The sequence below is a fragment of the Solanum lycopersicum genome, chromosome 7 (assembly GCF_036512215.1).
Source record: "Solanum lycopersicum chromosome 7, SLM_r2.1".
NCBI classification, from domain to species: Eukaryota; Viridiplantae; Streptophyta; class Magnoliopsida; order Solanales; family Solanaceae; genus Solanum; species Solanum lycopersicum.
The window spans coordinates 49,512,469-49,532,215 of NC_090806.1; the positions used below are offsets into that span (position 1 = coordinate 49,512,469).

General features: G+C 31.9%; 1 pseudogene; it reads right to left on the reverse strand.

Moving 5' to 3' along the window:
* Positions 1–10,472: 10,472 nt before the first annotated feature.
* On the reverse strand, positions 10,473–13,666 carry LOC101259459 (disease resistance protein RPP13-like; annotated as a pseudogene).
* Positions 13,667–19,747: the final 6,081 nt, after the last annotated feature.

The following is a 19,747-nucleotide window of genomic DNA, read 5'->3' on the forward strand; positions in this document are numbered from 1 at the left end:
AATTATTCATTACATGCATTCAAGTTTTTGATATGTTGTCAGATCAAAACAAACCTCATTGCATCCACCAAGGGAGAAAACATCTCCAATAATGTCAGGATTTTTGCGATAAACCTTTATGCCCCAAGGCACAAACCATATTTGATATCTTACGGCCATACAATCGCATAATAATTCATTTGTACCCCACTGACATTATACCTTGATTTATGGACTACCAGTCCAAAATGTCACATTTCTAAGAGAAACAAAATATACTTAAATTGTGCATTTTACTTGGCCAACCATTTATCTGTCCACACTATATGACAGATTTGAATTCAACATCCTCGTCAAAATTTATATCATTGAGCGCTACCTCCTATCAAAGATATTGTCGACGATTATTTAATATCGATTCCAACAAGACATAACTTATCGAGATCTCTTCATTTTTCATTATTTCAGGTACCTAACCCTTTTTCAAGATTTTATGAAGTGTTATGTCAATGTGCTATTTTATAGCACTTGCCTCATTATCATGACCATATTGATCATTTGCTCCTTCCTTCTTCAAGGAATTTTATATTTGGAATCAATTGGTGTATTACGCTTCCGGCGTATCATAGACTCTGTCCTTCAAGGACTTCATATTGGAACATTTGCAGCTGAAATATATCATAGGGTCAGTGCATTCATCTGGCAACTGATTTGCAACATTATGCAACTGAATTATCCCTTGAACTTTAAGTTCACATATTTATTTAACGACGATCTAGATAATTCATAATTAACCTCACACATAATTTTCAGCTGTCAATCATCTCTCCCCCTGATGTTAGAAAATTTAACATTCATTCCAACCTTATTTGAAAGTTCATCTTTGTGCGTGGTGGAGCAATTAAAATCATAACCGCACATTCAACATTTTAAATGAAAATTATATGGTTCCTGACCCTGAACCAATTTTAATGGGGAAACCTTGTTGGTTTGATGCATACATGTGTTGCTACATGTTAAATAAAATTATCTCATACCAAATCTTATTTGGGAGTTTTGTTCTCATAACCATGATTTAGCTATAATTGGAGGCATACAATTTCTGCTAAATCAACCAGTATTATCAATATAATTTCATAGTTTGGAACTGTTCTCTTAATTTTAACAATTCGAGCAAACAACCTTACAAAAATCAATTTGTAAGTTGACAACAAAATACATGTGACCATCGCATATATGCATCAATCATATAGTTGCAAATGATCCACATGACAGGTGAACGACCCCATATTCACCCTTTTATATGTTCCAAAATTTTTAGGGGATTACAATCCTAACCTTAGCTGGTACAATGATCATTTTATCAAGAGAACAAGCAACACAAGATAATTCTTGAAGAATCTTTAGTTCTTCATCATATAAATCACCTGAATTCTGAATCACGTTTGCATCACATTTAATCGGAATGGTCAACCAGTCATGCCAACTGATCTTTATTTTAGTACGCTTATAATTTACTTTCACATGTAATTTCATCAGCATGTACATGTTTGTATGGAACAAACAAGAGGAAAAGTGGGGTAATCTTTTACATAAACATTTATAACCCTCTTCGGTTGTAGTGATTTATAGTCTCAATATTTATTTTAAATTCATCTGAAACTTAAAAAGTTTCTTTTGAGACTTACTACAACCCCAATATTATTCACTTGATAATAGCACAACTCGTTAGAGCTTGCAATTAATTTTATGTACTATCACATATTGCATGACACCAGCCCTATGGTGAGCATCTCCTTCAAGGGAAAATTAAATTATTATTGTCATGGTCAAAATCATTACGAGCAAGACGTCTTTCTTGCTTTACTTTTGTTGTACCATAGGTACACCATCAATGACTAATTTGTATTGCCACACATTAATGACCACAACCCTTATAGGCAAGAACTATTTCTTTCTTTTGCCCTTTGGGTAGTTCACAATAAACATAGCATAGTGACGTATAAAACGTACAATACAATTAGCAATTTCTGTCAAATAAAATTTATTTTCTCTCAAATCTCCCGTAGAGATGAGAAGTGACATATATCATTTTTTTCTCAAACCTTCCATAGAGGTGAGTTGTGGCATATATCAACACATAATGATTTTATCACATCTGGACTCATTATTTATAAAATGGTTGAGCATTCACGATAATCATCACAAGTCACATTCTCTTCAAGGAATGGACTAATTATTTATATGTACTTCATAAATTTGCATTATAAGCATATTGTCATGGCTTTAAAATTCATCATATTTCCATGACACACCTCAACATCACTTTGAAAGATCAAGTGTACCATCACTTTATCTTCTTGTATCATGATAGAGGATTTATAAACTTGGTCAATTATTGGGTTGACAACATTCACAAGTCTAATGACCTTTCATACTATTTTGATAATAAAAATAGCCTTCACATTTCGAAGGACTATTTGAAGAACTCATAGTGTTCTTCCTTTTATCATTACCACAATGATGACTATTATAATTCTATCCCTCCACGCCCTTATTCATATCATTAATTATTTGTCATCTTCAAGACTAATCATTCACTGCTACCACATTCATATGATTGAATGGAACAAGTCAACAAGCGAATTTCAGAGTTATCACATGTTGCTACCACATTCTTTTCAAGGAATGGAACAAATTCAATATGATGAATTTCAAGACATTTCATCAAAAATATATTATTTTTCTTAGTCATCATTTTATCATCGCTATGGTGAATTGTCTCAAACTCAATGTCTTACCCATATAAGGCGTGTTACGCCATAATTCTATGGGACTTGAACCCAATCACGGTGCATCAAAACTCTAATTGATGTCTTACCCTTTTGGTGCTATAGAACTTGAATCTATCGTCTTATCCTCAAATATTTTTCATTATGGTGCATCCGGACTTTAACATGATGTCTTACCCTTAACCAACGGTATAATAAACCGAAGTACAACATGATTTATTCTTTGAGTCTTTCAAAACAATCAAAATAATATTCAAACTCATGCTATTAAAATTTTATACCTTCTTCCATTTAAGAAGTTTTGTATAGCATGTCATATTCAACCAATAGTAGTATATGTCTTCGGTTCCTGATAATTGTTAGTGGTTGAATACTATTTTATTCTAAGTCATAAAATATTTTAGAAAATACATACCTGATTTTATGCATATAGTACTTTGATCTTCATAACAAGATCAACCAAAATATGAGCTAAAGAAAAACAAGAACTCACAGAATATAATCATAAAGAGAAGAAGACAAGAGAAGTAGATAGATGAAGAGAAATTTTCTTATTATTCAAGTGTATGTAAGTCTCATTTTTCTATCATACAATAGTGAATGAACAATCCTATTTATACAGTGAGAAATCACTCCAAAAGTCACCATATTAAGTATCATAATAAATAGTTACATTCTTATCCAAAAAGGTTCATGAACCTAGTGAATATGGGTGGTTGTTCATGTACCAACTTTATGGACTATCCACTTAATTCAATGTATTTATAACACCTTTTAAATAATTAATTATATTCCATTTGTTTTATTTGATAGATCAATTTTTAACGCCATTTTAATAAGGACTAGAAGATTTTTAAAATATATGGTTTTAAAATTTTCATTTTATCAATGTGGTTATAAAATCATATTATTAATAGTAAATTGAGAAATTTTAAAATTTGTATGTTCGTATTTCATCTTTAAAATATAGATACATTTCTTTTCTTTTTAACACTCATAGTAAGGGGAATCTATAGGAAAAAATATTACTAACATTCTCAATTTGAAGATGTGTTTTGTAACTTTGAAGACAAGAAATAAAATATTCGAAGTGAGCCTTGGAGGTTATTCCAAAAATATATTGTAAGATCTTGAAGGTCAATATCTCAAAATTGATTTTGCTGAAAACAAATTTTGTTTCGAATTCTTGATGTTTCAAAAGAGCTAATGAAACGTTGACGAGACTAATAATATAAAATTTGTGATTATTTGGGTAAAATTTGACTTTGCTTTGGACTGAAATTTTAATTATAGTTCTTTGAAATTCAATATCCCACCAATAAGCTCTTAATATGTGGGGGAACTTTCGCATATAACCACTTAAAATAACTTAATAGCTTAATCATGCATATAGCCACTGAAAATAGCTTAATCAAAATCATGAAATATTTAATTTTCATTGATGGAGAAACCAACAGAGATGAACAAATCTATTTAAACAAGATTATGTGGAACTCAAAACAAATAGAAGATAGGAAGATGTACAATAGAGAGGCTAGATACATATGTATTCAATTTTGAGAATGAAAATTCTTACCACATTCCTTATAATTGGAATTTTTTTGTTTAATAGTTTTGTGAGAAGTGAACCAAATACCAAAGAGATTAACTATATTTGCAATGGCACTAAGTTTGGCTTACATGTTGTTGAGGCATTGCAAATTGTGACACCAAATCAAGGCTATAATTACTACATAACAGCTCCTTATCCTAATAATGTTTTAGCTTATGAAATATGTTACTTGCAACTCTATTATTGAATTTTCAGATTATGGTCTTTGTTAGAAGTGAAAATTCGTTCTTGTTGAAGTCGAATTTGTTGATTGCTCAATGAGGTACGAACAATACTCATTCAGCTAGTAAACTAGAGCCTACTCTTGTTGCCATGATTCACGAAGATTCAGTCATTTGTCACTCTGAATATTGTCTTTGGAGGAGATTCAACGTTGATTTTTGGTGTATCCCTAAATTCTATCTGGTTTCATTCATCTTCATTTCTTATTTTTTCCATTGTTTTGTTGAGATAAAATTTCAAAACATTTCTTGGTTTTGGACTTACATCGTGGTAATGTGATTTTTTATGTTTGTCGAAGTTGCAAGAATTTTCCAGCTTATGTCAAGTATCCTCACTACTAGTTATCGAATTTAGTTAAACAAAGAGGAACTAGAAATATATTGTAATTTAGAACTTAATAACTTAATGTTAACTCATTGTTCTGAAATATTTTAAAATATGGCAGAGTTCTGTGGTACAGGTAGTAGCAACACTTTCCAACAATATCTGAATATGAATGGGATAAGCTTAAAAAAAAAAAAAATGGGATAAGCTTTCAGAAATAAACACTTAGAGAGAAAGAAAAACTATTTCATACTTGGTTAAGGAAATAGTTTGAGGCGGTCAAGACAAAGAAGGAAAATTATTTCCTACTTGTTTAAGGAAATAGTTTGTTGCAGTAAATAAGGAAAGTTTTGAGGAAGGTTTTCTAATTTAATTATAGAAAGGTTGTTTATCAAGTTCAAGTAGGAGAAGAAATACTACAGAGATGAGGAATAATGTTTCAGCGACAAAAGCTTAAAACAAGTCCATATAAAGTTTGGTTTTAAAGACGAAAGAAGCGTGAATTTTTGTTGCGGCAAAGACAAAAACAAGTCGAGTTTAACACGGTTTGTAGGGGCAAAAACGAAGTTGAAACAAATAAGATTTGCTGAATTTCTTATCTATAAATAGGGAGCTATTTTCATCAGAAAGATTGACACACTTCCATTGAGAGAAAATATCAAAACACTATAAAGAGGTTTGAAAGAGTTTTGATATTAACGTGGAGAGTGTTGCGAGTTCAGTGAGAAGTTGTAAGATTGTATTCAAGATTCTTGTTTACAATCTGAGTTTTGTGAGTAGGAGTTGTTCGACAACTTGTAGAACTTGAAGAACATTAGAAGATATAAATTAAAGTCTTTGGGTAGCTAGAAATTAGAGTTCATAATTTCTTATCTAGGAATTAGAGTTTATAATTTCTCTAGGAATTAGAGTTTATAATTCCTTAAGTTACCAAGCTTTGTAATCGTTTTATATTTGAATTTTATAAATAATACAAAGTGTTGTTCAAATTGATTATCGTTAAGTTTCAAACAAACAGAAACATGTTATGTGTACGTGTTCCTTTGAAGAATTCAGGAGGGTAGAATTCCAACAGTTGGTATCTGAGCAAGTTATCTTTGAAGAGTCTAAAAACTCAAGATAAGATCATTATGAATTCCACCTCCTCTTGGGCATGGTAAATGGCAACACATCAACAGACCACCATTATTTAATGGAGAATACTACTTCTGGTAGAAGACAAGGATAAAAGACTTCATGCAAGCTGAAGATTACGAACTATGAGTTAAAATTACTAATGGACCATTAACTCCCACTATTACTGATAGTGAAGGGAATAAAGTACCTAAAACTACAGAAACTACGGAGAAGCTGACTACAAGATGCTAGGGAAGAATGCAAAAGCTAGGTGCATTCTCGTATGTGGACTAGGACATGATGAGTTTAATCGCATCTCTAGTTGTATCTCTGCAAAACAAATATGAAACACTTTAAAAACGCTCACGAAGGTACAGCTCAAGTTTGTGAATTCATAATTGCCAGACCTTGTTCTGAATATGAAGCCTTCAAGATGAAAGCCGGAGAATCACTTCAAGATATGATCATTAGATTTACCATTGTTGTAAACGAGTTAATATTCTTGGGCAAAGTATACACCACTGAGGAGTAGGTAGACAAAGTACTAAGGACTCTACCTAGATCATGTGAAATAAAATTCATTGCAATCACAGAAGCCAAGTATCTAACCAATATGACTTTTGATGAATTAGTAGGAAATCTCAAAACTTATGAGATGAATGTTGACAAAAGAGGTGAAGGAAACAAGGAGAAAAATTATTGGATTTAAAGCAACTGAAAGTAATGAACCAGATATAGATGATGATGCTTTGGCACTGATAACAAGATACTTCAAGAAATTATTCAAAAGGGGATTGAATTCTAGAAAGAAAACACCACCGATAAAAGAAAAAATTGTTGAGAAACCACAAGACGGAGATTGTTTCAGATGTGATCAAATAGATCATCAGATTAAGGATTGTCCTATGTGAGAAGTAGAAAGGAAAAAGGGAAAAGCCGAAAAAGAGAAGAAGGAACTTCTCAACAAAAAGAATAAACAAACAAAAGGAACAATCAATGTATGCACCTTGGGGAACAGGTTCGGACATGTATGACGAAGATGATGAGGACCTCGCTTTGATGGCCATAGAAGGATCAGAAACTGAACCTGAATCAGACTCTTAAGGAATGGAGGTAATTCTTTTTTATTCAAATTATAAACTAGTAATGTTCTCTAAGAAAAAGTTATCCTTCTTATTACTCACTTCCATAGATACAATTCAAGAACTATTTAATACCAAGAATCAATTGCTTGCTTCAATGACTAGTTTAAAGTTTGAGTATATTGATCTTGAAAAATTTAATTCTGATCTCAAGAAAGAAAATCTCCTAACTGAACAGGCACAACAACTTGATTCCTGCACTTTGGCTCTCAAATCTAAAATTCTGAAACAAAGTGTTACTGGGAATGAAAAAGAAAAAAATAGTGGTGACCAAATCAGATGTAACCAAGATCTAATGAGGTTAAACAATGAAATATCTTTTAAAAGGGAAAATTCTAGGGAGAATGAATCTTGAATTGTCTAGGATAAAAATTGATCTGGGAAGAGCTAATAAATGGACAAAATATTCCATGATAGTAACACATCTAGGTAACAATACTGGGAACATAAGAACTGGAATAGGGTATGAATAACCTATGATTGGAAATTCTTTGTTATGTGATATTTGTGGTAACTCAGGCCACTCTAAGGAAAGTTATCCGAAATACAGAGTTACTGCAGAAAATAAAGCAAGAGAAACTTATAAAACTGTTCAAAGGAACAAGTACACTCAAAGGAAAACTAATCTGCCTAAGTGGACTTATAGAGATCTTATTCATCCTTTTTACCAATACAAAGGACCCAAGCTAGTCTGGCTTCCTAAATCTAACCTCTGAATTTGCAGGAAAAGTAAGAGAAAGCTGAAAGCATTCAAAAATTAAACATGTTGCTTCAGATGCATGATTAAAACTAGAAGAAATTTTTCTCACTTGAGAAAAAAAGGAATGGATGAATATCATTGATTGAAAAAAGGGTTGAAAAAAAGGGAAAGACTGAAGAATCATGTGAAAGAAATAGGTCCAACCTATGCAATATCGAACAGTTATGCGCACTCAGATGATCAATCAATAAAAAATATTATCAGCCAATGAAAACAGTTTTAAAAGGAACAATTTGGAACTTTGGGATGATTAAGGTCATATGAGTTACCCTCAATGTCTAATGAACATTGTGCATACTGCCCTCTAATCTTGAATTTTATGCTTAGTTTTGTACATTAAGTTGTATGTCTCTATACCACTTTTAAAGTCATGCTATCATGCACTGTAACATTGTATTTGCATCTGGCACGGGAGAGAAACTTAGTAAAATTGAAGCAAAATTCAGCATTATCCAGAGATATAAGGTATGTGCACTATAATTATTCATGATTAAATATAAAGTCAATGCACTTGAACCTATTTATTCCACTTGTCCCAAAATATATTCATGCCCTAAATACTACCATAACAAATACCTTCTTAAAAAACTTTATCCCAAAGTGATGGTCTATGGTTGAGATGAATTTGGTGGAGGAAACCTCTAATTTGGTGCCTCATAAAATATAAATTGAGAAAGTAGAATGTGTTGGTTCTTAGGGGGAATCATTAGTATTGGGTAAATTCTTGGAGGATTTACCTTGTGAGGGGGAATATTTTAGGGACCCTATACTTGAACAAAGTTCACTTGTTAGGCTCAACGTGGGTGCATCTAGTGAGGGGAAATCGATGGGAGACCCATCTGTCGAACCTAGTTCATCTATTGGGAACCATATAAACAGGGATTTTGGATTGATGTCAAAAAATATTATAGTTGGTGTTGAACCTGATTAGTACACGTCCAGGGAATAGATTGAGAGAACATGTTCCTTTACAAATGATATTCAATAATTTTTTTCCTCTTACTGACTCTATTGAAATTAAAGGTGAGTGAACTATTGTTTCTGCAGATGGTACATTATTGATTGAACAAGTTCCTTAAAAGTGATATAAAAAGAAAAAAAAAGACTGAGCGTGCATATTTTATTAATCCAAAAAATATTTTTGCTGCTGAAAAATGACTTTTATCTATCCTCTCATGCCTGATCTTTTCATATTACCTAGTCACTCTAGCCTTTGACATCCAATTTTTTTCGCATCACAAGTGTTTGATTCTATCTTTAATTTTGATTACATTTGTGGTGCATATGCTTTTTGATTAATGCTAATGTTTTTTTGAGTTTTAGGTTCATGACTATCTCCTATGTTTGTGCAAACGCTTTGCTATAACTTACTGAGTTCCTGATTTTTTAAGTGTTTGAGTAGGTGTTATTCAGTGGCCATAATATCGAATTGTCTTCTCTATATAATATGTGTCCTTGCAGAACTGTCTCTTTCTGTGCAGTGATTATTATTTTTTTGCCTAATGTCAAAAGGGGGAAGATCGAGTGCATGTGAGCATATAAAATATGGAGTGTTTAACATGTTGTTATGTTTTCTATTCGATACGAGCAAATTCCTATTCGATGCAAGGAGATGATTATTTGTCATTATCAAAAATTGGGAATTTGTTAACTCACTGTTCTGAAATATTTTAAAATATGGAAAAGTTCTATGGTACAGGTAGCAACACGTTCCAACAGTATCTAGATATGAATGGGATAAGCTTTCAGAAATAAACACTTACAGAGAAGGAAAAACTATTTCCTACTTGGTTAAGGAAATAGTTTGAGGCGGTCAAGATAAAGAAGGAAAATTATTTCCAACTTGTCTAAGGAAATAGTTTGTGGCAGTAAATAAGAAAATATTTGAGGAAGGTTTTCTTATTTAATTATGGAAAGGTTGTTTATCAAGTTCAAGTAGGAGAAGAAATACTACAGAGATGAGGAACAATGTTCCAGCGACAAAAGCTTAAAAGAAGTTAATGTTGAGTTTGGTTTTAAAGACGAAAGAAACATGAGTTTTTGTTGCGGCAAAGACAAAAAAAATCAAAGTGGACTTCAATAAGGTTTTGTAGAGGCAAAAACGAAGTTGAAACATATAAGGATTTGCTGAATTTTTTATCTATTAATAGGGAGCTATTTTCATCAGTAAGATTTAACACACTTACATAGAGTAAAAATCAAAACACTATCAAGAGGTTTGAAAGAGTTTTGTTGTACGAATTGATTATCGTTAAGTTTCAAACAAACAGAAACATGTTGTCTAACGTATTCCATTGAAGAATTCAGGATGGTAGAATTCCAAAACTTAAAAAGACTAAAATCGTAAGTTTTTAATTACAAAAGAGAAATAAAAACAATAAAGTGAATCTTTATCACACAATAAAGATATCACATAAAAACATAGAAGCAAGTAAAACATAACAGAGAAAATCAACAATGCTATGTAGGATTAATTATGATATGTTTGTATATTTTACCTTTGTTGTTATCAAATACGATACACATCTTTCACTCTCCCTGGAATCTCCTTCAGCTTTTGACAACCATGGATACCAACTCTTTAATGAGAGCCATGCCATTTTTGCCTAAATGCCATTTTTATTAGGAAAATAATGTGTTTCAAAAAAAGAGAAATAATATATTTAATTTAAAAAAAGACAGTTTGACTTATTTAGTAACAATAATAGCATTTTTAGATCAAATTATTGAAGACATTGATATTTTTCAATCGAACTATCAATTGAGGATATTTTTGTTTATTTACATAATTTATAAGAACATATTAAACCTTTTTTCCGTTAATTAAATCATCACAAAATCCAAAAAAAAAAAATTGTCTTTCAACACACTATCAAAAGCCAAAAAAAGAAAGAAATTACACATTAAAAAGCTAAAAATAAGAAAAAACAGCCAAGTTGATTGAAGATTGGAAAAAGCCAAGTTGATGAAGGTGAATGTGCAGCTTCTTCTCTGTTCATTCAACACAAATGTTATTATTTATATATAAAAAACATAAAGAAAAGTTATGTTTGTATATTTACCTTTGCTATTATAAAATATGCTTCATGTCTTTCATTCTCTCAGGAATCTCCTTCATCTTTCGACAACCATCGATCACAAGATCTTTAATGAGAGGCATAGCATTTGTGCCTAAATGCCATGTCTAGGTTTTGAAGATCCTCAAGTTGAAGGAACTCTAGTTGAGTGAAACTGTTATCACTTCATATTATTTCTTTTCCAAAATAAGGTTCTTCTTCTAATATGAGATTCCTTAGGTTTGGCAGCATCCAAAATAGGCATCGGATCTTCTACCAATCTTGAGAAGAAAAGATCTATCATTGTGATGGAATTTGAAAACAGTGGCAATTTCTCTATTCTTCGTCTTAAGAACAATTTTTGGAGCTTTTTACGACAATTAACAAATTCAAGGGATGGGAATGGAGATTCATAAATTTCACAGCACACTGTGAGAGTGTTAAGGTTTTTCAAGCTGCTAATGTTGTTTAGGGAGTGAGAATTTGTAATTTCAAACATGCTTAATTCTCGAAGAATGACTAAATCAATAGGGTCAACATCTTTCCACTGATCACAACAGATGCCATCAACAACTTGAAGACTGGTGAATTTGCATATACCTACCAAAGGTTCTGGATACTGCACAACGAAATGCCTTAGACTTATTAGCTCAGTTGTTTCGCTGGGTATTTTGCATAAGCCTCCATTTATATTTTCCACACAAAGTGTGCGCAAATTCTCGAGGTTGCCTATAGACGATAGAAGACGACGTATACCTGTCAAGCTGAACAACTTGAGGTGGTACAAACTCCCTATGGCATCAGGTATGACATCACCTTCTTTAATATCCAAGTAAAACACATATAGATGTCGAAACACATCTATACATTAGAACACATTACAAAAATCTGAATCGAAGAACATAATTGACCTCAACTTCAACTTAGAAAGATCAAGTGAATGATACCTTTCTCTTTGACTATGAATGGCAAGTCTGATACATGAAGAGTATTTAGAGTGCTTTCTTGCATGATAAATGTCAAAGAAGTTTACCTATGATGCCTTTTTTATGGCAAGATCACAGAGTAAATAATGACCCCTACAGTCAGTAACTTTTTTCCAAAATGTATCCACCACTCTTATCAGCTCATTTAAGAAGCGTTCAGCAGCATCCTCCATTCTTTCTTCTCCATTTGGTACGAAACCCTTGTCCATCCACAACCTTATTATGTTTTCAACCTTGAGAACTTTATCTTCTTCAAAAATACCAAAATAGAGAAAACACTGCTTGAGCGCAGTTGACAAATCGTTGTAGCTTAATGATAGTATATAGAGATTTCATAAGATCTATCTTTTTTTAATGTTCTTCCAAAAGTGATCTTTCACCTCTTGCCATTTGTCTAGCCCCCCTTTATGCGAAAGTAGTCCACTCAATACAACAATTGCAAGATGTAAGCCTCTACACTTTTCCACCATATCCTTAGCTAGTCTTTCCATTGCTGGAACCATTGCCCGAACATCAAGTAGTTTCCTACAAAAGAGATCCAAACTTTCTTCTTGTCTTAGGAAACGAAGTTTACGGACAAAACCTCTGTTGTCTGCTCTTTCAGTAAATCCTCTTTGCGTGTGGTAATAATGACTCTGCTGCCATTATTTCTATCCGGAAATGCTCTTTTCAAACTCTCCCATGCTTCTTTCTGCCACACATCATCAACTACCATAAGGCATTTGCGTCCTTTCAATTTATCATGAAGGTGATTTTCTAGATCTGTTTCTGCCATCTTTTCCAACAAATCTAGAGTTTCCTTGGTGCAACCTTGAAGGGATTTGATGATAGTCTTAAGAAGATCCATTGTGTTGTACTCTTGAGAAACACATATCCAAGCGCGTGTAGGGAAGTGATCGACCATATTAGGACTGTTGTAGAGGTTTCTTGCAAAAGTGGTCTTGCCTAATCCGCCCATGCCATAAATGGAGAGGACGGTTCTACAAGGCTCTGCTTTGAGAAGTTCATCTAGCAATGTTTGTACAACATCCTTTAAGCCAACAAAAATGTAATTATGGTCATCCACAAACGAGGTAGATCTCCTCAATGTTGTAACCTGATTACTTGTCTCTTCTCCTGAATTAGTAGTATTGATATTTGTAATATCATAAGTATCTCGTTTACGAGAGATATTCATGATTCGTTGCTTGAGTGATTGGATCTCCTTGGCAACTTTGTGGAATTGCTTCTCCTTTCTACATCTGAAAGCGTAAGCCTTGAGACGACTAGCATGCTTACCAGCCTCGGAGCTATAAGTCTCGAGTATAGCAACACCATCATTAGCAATAGAGTTGATCTCAAACACCCATTGTTGAATTCTATGATCTCCACTTTGCTTTAGTTCTGCATCTCTGAGAAAAGACTGCATGAAGAGAAGCTCATTTCGCAGCCACTGTATATCCTCTCTTAGACTTAAACGTAGGTTAATTTCCTGTATTAGGAAATCACCCAAGTTTTGAACTGCAAATGACACAAAGGCATCAGACATACTACTTCTGATTGAAAATATATACAAGTTGGGAAATGGGAGATAGAGATCAGAACAAATAATGTGTTTATATCGAATTATATATATATATATATATATATATATAGAGAGAGAGAGAGAGAGAGAGAGTCTATAATAGGAAGAGGGGGTTGTATATTGGAAAAAGATTTAGTAAAAGGGATCAGAGATACATATATAATCAAGGAAAAACTGTATGAAATAGAAAATATTTAATTAATATTAAATCCTATTGCAATTATTATAATTTGCAGCAAAATATTCATGCTTTTTTTATTTGGCAGGACCCACTCGGAAGGCATATTTGTATATATGAATTCCCTTAATTATACAATTACGTATTGTATAATATATATATATATATACACACACAAAACATTTGTTTGTATATAATTTTTGTTGTTTGTATACGTGTCATAGTTATACATAACAAGGCCTTTATGTTTGATCTCTTTATGTATATATGTAGTAGTTTTGTTTATTTACGATTGCTATGTTTTTGTTTGTATACAGATCAATATACAGATTACTGAAATATACAGATTAAGACATGACAAGATTATCGAAATATATAAATCAATAGCTCCATAGCAAATATAAAGTTTGATTTGAATGCAATTATGCAAACTATAACATAGAAATATACCTGAAATTTGCTCAATTAAATAGTGTGTTCAAAGGGTCCATTTATGTTTTTAAAAAACGAAGCATTTTCAAAAAAGAATTTACGATTAAACAACCATAATATAAATGGATAAAGTTGCAACAAGCTAAGTGAAAGGTACATTTTTTTAAAAAAAAATATGTATTATCTTCTTCACTATTAAATTAAGGACAATGAAGAAAGTTAAAGGAAGATGTATTTAAGCTATTTGAAATTTCCCACTAAACAAAAGGTACATTTTTAAAAAAAATTAAAGCATCTTCAACAACCATTGCACAACTTGGGGGAAAACACATGTAGAGAAAAGTCTTAAAAAATTAAAGCAACTTCAACTATCATTGTACAACTTGTGAAAAAAAATATATTGAGAAAAGATTTTAAAAAATTAAAGCATCTTCAACAATCATTGCACAACTTGGGGAAAACACATATAGAGAAAAGTCCTAAAAACTTAAAGCAACTTCATCAATCATTGTACAACTTGTGGAAAAAATATATTGATAAAAGATTAAAAAAGTTAGAGCATCTTCAACAACCATTACATAACTTGGGGAAAACACATATAGAGAAAAGTCCTAAGAAATTAAAGAAACTTCAACAATCATTGCACAACTTGTGAAAAATATATATTGAGAAAAGATTAAAAAATTAAAGCATCTTCAACCATCATTACACAACTCGTGAAAAAAAATATTTATTTTTATTTGTTCATAATAATAATAATAATAAAGCAAATAATTTAGGATACATTAAATTGATTACAATTCATATCCACAACCTAATTGTGCACATTATATCATATAAATCTAAATTTAGTAGAGTTGTATTATTCTAAAAAAAAAAATCCAAACCTACCAAATAAATTTTAACAATTCAAGTTTCAACTGATTTGAAAGATGATGTAATGAGTTAAAAAAAATATAGATGAAATTTTTGTAGGCCTATAGCAAAAGCTTCATTGATTTTCCTCTTGAGTCACTCTTTTCCTTTTAATGGTGACAACGCTTAGAAAAATATAGTGTACGCTAATAGTTGTGTTAATGGTAGTTAGGGTATTTAATATTGTTAGCTTATAGGCATAATACATAAATGTGTCCTTTAACTTTTCAGATCACATTTATGCCCTTCAACTTTGGTTGTGCACAAACAGACACTTAAACTTATATAAGGTTGAACAAATAGACACACATGTCCTACATGTCATTTTTTTTCCTATGTGGTGTTCTATGTGTATTGTGTCATGTAGGACTCATGTGTTTATTTATTTAAAAGTTGGATAGTTAAAGTGCTTGATTGTGCATTATGAAAGTTGGAGGTCAAAGTTAAAATTTAGAGCCAAATTTAGGATCCAATATATGTATTATGCCTAGCTTATAAGTGTCCATCATGGGTCAATGGACCAGGTTCCTTAACAACGTTAAGAACAATATTGCAAGTAATGCTTAAAGTAAAGGACAAAGATGTTTACGTAGAAATCTCCTTGCTCAAGGGAGAAAAAATTTCACGTAGTTTCTCCAACACCTTCACTAATCAAAGAGTCAAGATTTATATTACAAAGTTGTTGCAATCTAGTGTAACTCCATTGGCCGAGAACTTTGCACCCTTTTCCCGTGCTCACCAATTACAACAATTTTATTGGTGGTTTATTGTTGTTCCATGTTGTTTGTCTTGTATATTTATCGCTCATGGGACCAAGTACCTCTACCAGATCTCATAGTTTATTAAATTGTCATAACTTCATAATATAACAAATCCTATCTAGTAATTATGTTTTATTATTAATCCTACTTTTTTTTATAATAGATTTATCATGCATTCTACTTTGATGTAATTTGTCCTTTAAATTACCGATGTGTGACAACATGTAGTGAAGGGAAAACGATATATTCTATTAAAAATTGTATTCATCATAAAGATAAAATATAATATAATACAACATGACCATCATATACTATAATCTCAAATGTCATTTTTGTCATATTTCTCACCATTGCATCAATGGTCTAATAATTTAGACTCTGGAAATTCACTTTTCACAAAACCATTGAAGTATACCCTAATCCTCAAAATTGAACTCATAACTAGCTATATGCATCTTCTATTTCTTTCTCTTTTTGTTACATATTGAGTTAAATTATTAATGACTTTTGTTCGAATAAATTTATCCATCCATTGATTTCTCCACCAATGAAAATTAAGTATTCCGTAATTTTGGTCTAACATGCTTATTGTAATGTTATATTATATAAAATACATAATTTACTGGCAAAAGATCATTACTGTTTCTTTGCTTTGATATAAATCCTAATGCTTGGTATAGTTCTTGCAAAGGGAGGAATATTCATACTAAGATAGATCCATAAGTAGGATAAACAGTTTCTAAAGAAAAAAAACCATTACTAGAAAAATAATGTGTTTTTAAAAAAGCGAAATAATATATTTAATTGAAAAAAAGACAGTTTGACTTATTAAGTTACAATAAGAGCATTTTTAGATTAAAATATTGACGACAATGATATTTTTGAATCAAACTATCAATTGAGGATACTGTTATTTATTTTACATAATTTAAGGACATATAGAACCCTTTTTCATTAATTACATCATCACAAAATCCAAAAAAAAAGCCAAGTTGATTGATGGTTGGAGAAGCCAAGTTGATGAAGGTGAATGTCTTGGAGTAAGAGCTTCTTCTCTGTTGATTTAACACTAATATTATTAATAATTTATATAAAAAAAGATATAATAAAGAAATTTTATGATCGTAAAAGTATCTTTGCCATAATCAAATACGCTTCACGTCTTTCATTGTCTCTGGGATCTCCTTTAAATGTGGAAACCTATGGATAGCAAGACTTTTAATGAGAGGCATGGAACTTGTGGCTAAATTCCATCTTTCTAGTCTCCAAAAATGATCAACATGAAAAAACTCTAGCTGACTGAAGCGTTATCATTGCACACTATTTCTTTTACTTCATAAGCTCTAACCAATTCGAGATTCCTTAGGTTTGCCAACATTCTCAAGATAGGCATTGGATCTTTTGTTAGTCTTGAGTCCCTCAGAACCATCATTATGATGGAATTTGCTTTTAGTTTATCCTCTTATTCGTTTTCTAAAATTATGTTAGAGCTATTTTTTTAAATCTCTTGTTGGTTTGGAGTTGTAGTTGTAATGGGGTCTCTTCTGACACCTTTGAGAAGCTAATTTTCACATATTTTGGGTTGTTACTGCTTCTTCCACTAATAACAATAATAATAATATATACATATACATGAATAAAAAATTGATAATAATAAATAATATTAAATTTTTTTATTTATTTCCCCTTGCCTTTTGGAGCCTTATCTGTTTTCTCATATTTTTTTTCTTACTTTTGTTATGCATTTGATGCCTTACCATAATTTTGTTATTGTCTTTCATGGATTACCTGAAAAAATGCAAATGTTTAGTTCTGTGAAATTAGTTAGTTCAAAAAAAATTGCACCCCTTTGTTCATTCATTGTTAAGTTACAGATTTAAAGAGTCTTAGCTAGATGTGTTTAGATGACGATTTCCCTTCTTAGTATTTTTGCCTTTATATGCCTCGTTTATCATATTTTGGTGTCTAGTTAAGAATTTTTTTTTACGAGGGATATATCCTAGTCGTGAGTGTTGTCTGTAATCATCATTTCCTTGGGATATAACTCTTAGATTTTGTGTTTATAAGTGTGTCAGTATTGAACCTATACTTGTATCTTAGAATGATCCACATATCTATGTCCATTTCCTTTAGTTATTTGTTTAATCATGTGCTCATTGGATATGTATCTCTTTCGTAACTCCTTTCCTTTTTTTGCATGTGAATCCGTCCAAGTTTGCCAAGAACTCACTTATCCCTTGCATTTTCTTCCCTCGAATCAATCAGTTCTAAAAATTGATGAACAAATCGTGGAGTCAAATTCTAAGAAGTCGAAGATTTGAAGACTTTGGGACAAAAAGGCGTCTTTTATTATTTAAAAAATGTATTTTACTATCGTTGGGCCTAAGCCCTTTGTATTATTATTACCTTGAATAGTTTAGGACAGATATAAATCGAGTGGGTCTAAGGCCCACAAACAAAGTGTCCAAATACCGGTCAAGGCAAACAGAAACCGGATTTGGATCCGACTCTGTCCCTCTCTCTCTCTCTCTCTCTTTCTCCCTTTTACTTTATTGTTCATTACTTATCGATATTTGTCGCTAGTTTTAGGGTCGAACCTTCATGATCCCCGAGTAGCACTGTTATGTTTTATCCGCCAAGCCTAAAATTGATCGACTTTAAAATACATAAAAAATGAATTAAATAAATTTCGCAATTTAAGAAATTCACTTAAAATATAGGCTAGTATTTCACCTTTAAATAGAGACTAAGTAATTTTTTAATTCAAATTAAAGGTACACAATTTTTAGCCAAGTAAATTAGTTTGTCGGATAATCACGACTTAGTGAATATTTTAGGTGTCCCTAAAGCCTTCGTAAAATATAATTGGGAATCCCTAACCCTTTTAAAGTTTTCAATCAATTTTTCTATTTAAGCCTTTTGAAAACATAGTTTTCTTCATGTTTCTTTAAAAATTAAGTGGCGACTCTAAAAAGTCTCAAGAACCAATAAAAAAATTTTTTTTACGAAAAGTGTTTAAAAAAGAAATGGCAACTCCGCTGGAGATTTTGAGGATTCTAATCTTAAAACTAATATACTTGGCTATATGCAAATAACTTGCTTCTTTGTTTTTTCTGTTATATTGTTAAAAATTGTTGCATTTCTATGGAATACTTCCACCAAATGGCAAATAGATGCATTAGGATAAAGAGAGTTACGTGGCTTACGATGACTCTTTTCAGAAACACACAAGGCTTCATTTGGAAGTAACAAACGAATAGTTGGCTTGCGGTCATCTAACGTCATTTGTTAGCTTCACCCCGTCATCTGTCCGACTCGGGTAACTGTCATTTTGAAGCAAATTCTAGTAAATTAAAACTGAATCTAAGCATTAGCCTAAGACACCTTAATACCCAAGTCGTATTAAGTCTATTAGTTGAAACTGCCAAAATCATGTCCAAGGTCTCCGACCTCATGACATATCATTTTGCTTGACATTTGAATGATGTACAATTAGAAACCAATGGTGGGTAAACTTAACTGGTTTCTGTTTTATAGGTATGAATCACTTTTTAAGATTTTACATGGTCGTAGAAGCACCAATTCTATTCATAATGTGGTTTAACGATCTTGACAGAGATCATAGAAGAGTCCTGAACAAGTACGTGGACGCTCAACCGAGTTGATCAACATGAAGGGTTTGTCTGAGCTGATCGAAGTCCTCACAGATTATTGGGAAAATAAAAAATAGTGTTCCGATTCGAAACTGTGGAAATCACCCCCGACAATCGAGGAAATTAGGGATTGCATCGACACTTTTGGTACAGGTCTAGAAAGAAGAGTGAGAAAGCAAGAGGACATCCTGATCCCAAACAAGCCTTCTGTCGAAGATATCGCAGACTGGTTTGGGCTAGGAAAATATTACATTT